The 6,294-nt window shown below is 59.3% G+C and overlaps 1 protein-coding gene across 3 annotated transcripts in view; it reads left to right on the forward strand.

The window, feature by feature from the left end:
• Nkain4 (sodium/potassium transporting ATPase interacting 4) overlaps nucleotides 1–6,294 on the forward strand; it is a 27,614-nt gene that overhangs the window by 10,839 nt on the left and 10,481 nt on the right. The gene's annotated exons all lie outside the window — the stretch shown is intronic.

Below are 6,294 nucleotides of genomic sequence, written 5' to 3' on the forward strand. Positions count from 1 at the left end.
TGGGGGGCGCGGGGTCTTGAGCCGCGGAGACAGGTGCCAGGGAACGGCTGCAGGACCCTGCCCCGGACAAAAACCATTGGGCGGGGGCAACCCTCGGCGGGCCCGGCAAGGAGTCCCATGGGCGCGGCGCGGCCAGGAAGAGACTATCGCGGGCGTGTCCACGCCTGTGCAAAGGCTTGTGTGGAGAGTGTGCGAGAGGAGCGTTGCCAAACCAGTAGGGGACGCAGGGCAGCGGAGTTCCGTGTCTGGCACAAACGAGGTCGGGCTCTGGAGTGGGAGAGCCCTGCCGCTCTATTCACCGGGCCTGGAGAGATGCTGCCCAGTGCTGTGCTCACACTTCTGGGCCTAGAGAGAAGCAGGCTCCTGTGCAGAGCTTTGTCAGGTAACTTGGGTGTGCCTTAGCCAACTTTCCAGGTTCCTAGAGTCAGGATCCTGCCGGATGCCAGGAATGTGTGCTCTGGGCCGCTCTGGAGGAGGGAGCTAAACAAAGGTTGCTGACTGCAGAGCTGGGCAAGCCTTTGCTTAGATGCTAATGAGCCCTGGATCACGAGTCTTAAAAAGGAAATGCTGCTTTGTTGTGTTCAAGACTGGGTGTGGGCCATGGACTCCGCTGGACTGGATCCAGAGGAAGACCAATGCTTCTAAGAAGTTTTAAAGAGGAACTTGGGCACCCCTGGCTGTTGTCTGGGGCAGCACAGGCAATGAGTGAGTCCCCCTCCAGAAGGAGGGTGCTGTTGGACCCCAGGTCCCCTGAGACCCTTCAGGCTGTGCAGCAGCCCTGTCTGTCTTTCAGGGAGGGGCTCCCTCCACAGGCTCCCGGGAAGGAGGGGCTCAGAAGCCTGCTACAGACCTGGGAGAAGGACCAGGACAGGCCCGCTGATGCTTAGGTGTGGGGTCTGAGGCCAGTGGAGGGGAGAGGAAGTGCAGCAGGTGAGGGGCTGGTGACTGGTTTCTCTGTGCTGCATTTGGTGTGAAGATACACTTGGGGTTGACATGTGGGCTCAAGTGCAGCAGGAGAAACATGAACTGGGGAAGGATGTGGCTTCAGGTGTGGAGGGATAGGTCAGGCCACAGTGCCCGTTTTGTCTGCTGTGGACCATGGACAGACGGGGATACTGGTCAGGCCCTTGGAAATCTGGTTGCCCTGAAGAGAAAAGGGCCTTCCTGACGAGAACACAGGGCTTTGCTGGAGGGAGGTAGCTTCCAGGCTCACCCTCAGCCAGGCAAGTCCAGGGTCTGGCAGAGCTGCATCCCCTTGCTGCGTGCACAGGGCTGAACTGCAGTGGGGAACTGTCAAAGGCTTTTTGTTCTGGCCTGGCTGGCAGTTGGGGGCCATCCACTCGCCCTTCCCCTGATGCCACCCACCACTCTGGCTGCTGTATGCCAGTGGGGGCTCCAGGGAAAGCTGGGGGGGGGTGTATCCTGAGGCGCTCTCTGTTTTTGACAAGTGTGAGTTTTCTTATTACCAAGTTACAGGACAAAAGGCCCAAGCATCTCTCCCTGAAGAATAGCTTGAACTTTACCATTCTGGGCCATCCGGGCACCCTCAGGCCATTCCCAGGCCTCCCTCTGCTGTGATGAGAGAGATGGAGGGGCTGGGTCCTGGTAGGGCTGCTGTCTTCATGGTGGGAGATTCAGCCTCATTAGTGTGGCTGCAGCACCATGGAGTGACCCATGGTGTGACCAGAAGGAGCCCGCTGAGACCCCCACTGCCAGGACACCCCCAGGGTGCTCCTCAGCCCAAGACAGACCTTTACAGAGCTGTTCGGCTGGTCCCAGCCCCAGCCAGGGCCTCATCTGACAGCCAGGGGAAGCACAATGGGCCCAGGGTGCCCCTTGGGGGTTGGGGGCATCTGCATTTTCCTCCTGGTGGGGCGCAGGCAGAAGGCACCCCACAAGTCCATAATGTCTTCTGGACAGGGAGGGGTGCTCTGGGACTCAGGGTTGGCCAGCTGTGTGAGTGGATGTGACACGTGTACAGGTCCCCCGAGCGCCATGTAGCCATCCCTTCCCCACCCACTCAGATCTTTGCTCGAATTCTTCCCTGCACCTGGCACCCCACACCCCCAGCTGGCGCACCCGAGTCCTGGAGTCTTCTGAGCCACACCCATCTGGGCCTGCAGAGCCTCCCTGGGATCCCTGGATTCTGGCTTCTCAGCAGCATAGGGCAGCCTGTCAGTGTGAGGCCCGTGGAGGGTTCCAGGCCGAGCCCACCCTGCTGGCTGCTGCTTTGCAGGTTCAGTGCTCAAAGAGGAAGGAGAGGCTGGGCCTCTACTCTCAGATACTGTTTTCTTTGCCCAAAATGTGTGTAATGGAGACACTTTTATGTGCCGGCCTCTTCCAGCCACAGGGCCAAGTGGGAAAGGTGCCAACTGTGCCCTGCCCTCGGGGAGGGTGGTTCTGAGGTTTGACGCTCATTCTCGGCCAGGAAGCAACAAGGCATCCACCCTCTGTCAGCACCACCTAGGGTGATGCGAACGCACCAGTGGTCGGGTCACTGTGTGACACCCCAAGGTGGCGTGGGGGACCCTTGCTGTCGCTGCTGGAGTGGGCCCAGGGTGGGAGCTGTGGTGATGCTGCAGGTCCTAAGTGTCCTTCCTCACTCACTAGTGGTGTTTCTAACAGCCCCCAAAATCTGCAAGCTTGGACCAGTTTGAAATGTTCCACTTTTTCTGTTTTCTGTTGGCAGTGACAGTCCGTGGCTGTCAAGACTAACTGACCTCTGAGCTGTGGCTGTGATGTTCACTGCCTTACATGACTTCCTCCCAGAAAGCCAGGATCAGGGTATACGGGGCAAAGGCCCTGGAGTCCCAGACCTCTGCCTTGTCTGTGTGGGTGTCCTGAGGTGACCTCTCTGTCCCTCTAGCCCAACCTTGAACCAAAACTCAGAACCTGGGCACCCCATCCGCTCTGGGCCTTTTTCCATGGCTGTAGGTCAAGTCACTGAGAGCCTGCACTAGGACCTTAGAGCCGTGGACTGTCACCTCCCAAGGGGTGCATGTCAGGGAAACTCCACCACCTGGTCACTGCAGCTCAGTGGTCTCCTCCTGGCACAGATGCTAGACAGCACACAGAAGGGGCAGGCGCTGGTGTGCTGGCTTGGGAGGGGCCTCTGCAGGTGGGCATCAGCCACTCCACACATCCATCTGCATGGGCTTGGCTTGTCCTTCACATCAGGAGCATTTGGGGGCAACAAGGGCCTGGAGTATAGCCAAGAGGTAGGGCAGCGTGACCCTAGGCCAAGCAGGGGTGCCTAGCTGAGGTGCCTAGGTCAGTGAGGAAGATGGGGCCCCGCCTGAAAGGAATGGTGACCCTGGTTGGAGCCAGAGCTACCTGCTCAAGAGAGGGAGTGATTCATAGCTGGGGTGAGGGCTGGGCTGTCCCAGCAGGTCACAGAGCCAGAGCAGCGGGCCTTTCCCAGGGCAGTGGCTAGGGAGGAGGGTGGCTATGAGGGGCCCTGGAGAAGGAGCACTGGTCTGAGAGGGCGCAAGCTGAGAGAGATGTGGGTGGTCCTGGCACTACTGAGCACCCACCCCGCCCAGATCAAAGTCTCTGGTCCCAGTGACCCCAAATTCCAGGCCCAGAACTGTCAGGGAGTGGGGCTGAGCTGGAGTGGGGAGCTGCCAGAATTCAACAGATCATCACAGAATCTTTCCCTTTAAAAAATGATAAAAACACCGCCACGTAACAGCAGGTCTGGGACAGCAAGGCAAAGAAACTCCAAGTCCATGTGTACCAGCATGGCGTGCCACTCTGTCTCTTCCTCACCCCATCTGTGTGCACACTGTGCTCTATGCTTTTATGCATTTGTGGATTCTACCTGCAGTCCAAGCTGTCTCCATCCCAGACAAGCTCTTCTCGTCACTGCTGAGCCAGAGGCTGGACAGATGGGCTGAGCTGGGTCCCTAGGATGCAGAGGGCCATTGGGATAGCTAGTGAAGGCCGGGCAGGCTGTCCATTGGGGTGTGAGGCCTTATTCCCCGTACCCACCATTGTGCAGTCCCAGGCCTTCCCAGCACAGCCAGCGGTGCTGGAGCACAGGTCCTAGCCCCACATCTGCACGCCCTGCAGGGCTCACTGTGGGGCCCTGTCTGTGGGGAGCCCAGGGACCAGATGGGGCTCTCATCTCTCATCTGTTCTGGGTCCTACCCATGAACGGACTGTGGCAGGTGGATGGGAGGACTGGGGCCTCTCTGCAGCTGCAGAGACTCCCAGACCCAGCCAAGCACAGAACAGGCCTGAGCCATCTCTAAAAGGCGGGGCATGGCGTCCCTGCTTAAGGCTCGGTGGTCACCCAGCCTGCTGGAGCAAGTGGCTAAGACCTGCAGAGATGCCCTTTGCCTCAGTCAGCATCCTTTCCTCGTGTGGGGTCCGTAGATCAGCATTAGCCGACCCCAGAGTTCCAGCATCTTTGGGAGGAGCTGCTGAGGCTTCCTGGGGACCATTCTCTCTGGTTCTTTTGTCCTGGGTGGCCTAGCTCTGTCTGGATCTACCGAAAGCCGGCTCCTGGGCACTTCTGTCTGGGGTGAATGGAGAGGGGCTCTTGGGACACCCTACCTTCCTGTGCTGCGCGTGTCCCACTCCCCAGGGTGGCTTCTTCCCTCAAGGTGCTTTGGTGACTTTGAGTGGCTTCTGCTTGAAAGAGACTGCAGCACCCACCTGCCCCTCTGGACACTGTAGAAGCTTCCCATGGCCCCCACCTGCCACCTGTTCCCTCACATTAGTGATGCTTTGAGGAAGGACGCAGCAGGCTTCATCGGGAGGCCAGAGCACTGATTCCCTGTCCCCCGGAAAGCGGTCCCCTCTCTCCCCTCCCTGGGTGTGGCTCCCGGGCTCCATCCGGCAGTCAGCCTGCCCTGAGCCCATGTGGCTGGAGCCTTGGGTGCTGGAGGAGTCGAGGGCAGCAGGCGAACCCCCTCCCCACTGCCCTCAGCTGCTCCACCAGCTGGGTTGCTTCTCACAGAACCAGGGTGCCACCATTCACTGAGCACCTGCTGTGTATGGCTCACGATCACCCAGCTTCCCCTCACTGACACCTCACAGCAGTCTAGAGTCGGCCTGGTAAAAGCACCATGGGGGCGGAGCTGCTGGAGCACAGGTTCAGCTGAGATGTGCTAGGCAGGGGCAGCAACGTGGGTGGGACAGGGAAGACACTGCCTCTGCTCTGCTTGGCTGGCACTGGACTAAGGAGCGTGTACCATGTTGCCCCCAGGGAGCTGCTCCAGCTGTGCTGTGCACCCCTGGGCTTGTTCTGTATCGGGCAAAGCTAGCCTGAGGGGTGCCTCCAGCCTTGGGAACCTGTGAGAGCAGAGGTTCCGCCCACTGACAGCCGGGACCAGTGAGGCAAGGATGGGGTGTGTGGGTTTGAGCCTTTGTGACAGGAGGGTGGAGAATCCATGAAGACTGAGTGCCCTGGAAGGTCCCTGGTGTTGACCCTACCTTCCCACCCAGCAGGCCCTTCAGCTGTCTCCCAGGGAACCCCAGCCCCTGCAGGACATGCTTGGAATGGCTCCCTCCTGACACTTCCTGAAAACAGCACACTTGGGCTGTGAGCTATGGTCAGGGGAGTCCTCACGACCACTGTTTCCTAGGGCTGGAGGACACAGCCCCAGAACTGTAAAGAAGAACTGGGCAGGAAAGGACCGGGGTTCTGTTTGGGGTGGGTGTCTGTAGCCTGCTGACCTTGTGACCGTGGGCAGCTCCCTCTCCAGTCAGTGCCATGAGGCCATGTTGGAGATGGAGGCTGCCCCTCACCTCTGTGTTCTCCCTGCTCTGGCTGCCCACCCAGCTTGGTCCAGTGCTGGGTCTCAGCCCATGCAGTGGTGGGGAGGGGCAGCGGCCACAAGGAGACTTTTCTCCCTCTGAGCACTAGAGGTTATGCTGGGTTGGAGACCATCTCCTTAACTCTCTTAGTGATGCCTAGCACTGCAGCTGGGGTCCCAGGATACCTGGAGAATGTTGCCCTTGGCCCCACTGTCCCTACAGGATGTGGCCAGCCCCTTCCAGCCCTTGCCAGATGCAACTTCCTTGTCACAAATGCGGTGGTTCTGACTCCCAGGAAGGTGGATCTGGCTGTGTTGTCTCTTACTTTGTGTGTTCCTGCTCGTGGATGGGGAGCCTGGTGAAAGGTGGATGATGGATGGATGGATGGATGGATGGGTGGATGGATGGATGGGTGGATGGATGGGTGGATGGATGGATGGGTGGATGGATGATGGGTGGATGGGTGGATGGATGGATGGGTGGATGGATGGGTGGATGGATGGGTGGGTGGATGGATGGGTGGGTGGATGG

The sequence above is a fragment of the Fukomys damarensis genome, unplaced genomic scaffold (genome assembly GCF_012274545.1).
Source record: "Fukomys damarensis isolate Sample0158 unplaced genomic scaffold, DMR_v1.0_HiC HiC_scaffold_22, whole genome shotgun sequence".
Classification (NCBI taxonomy): domain Eukaryota; kingdom Metazoa; phylum Chordata; class Mammalia; order Rodentia; family Bathyergidae; genus Fukomys; species Fukomys damarensis.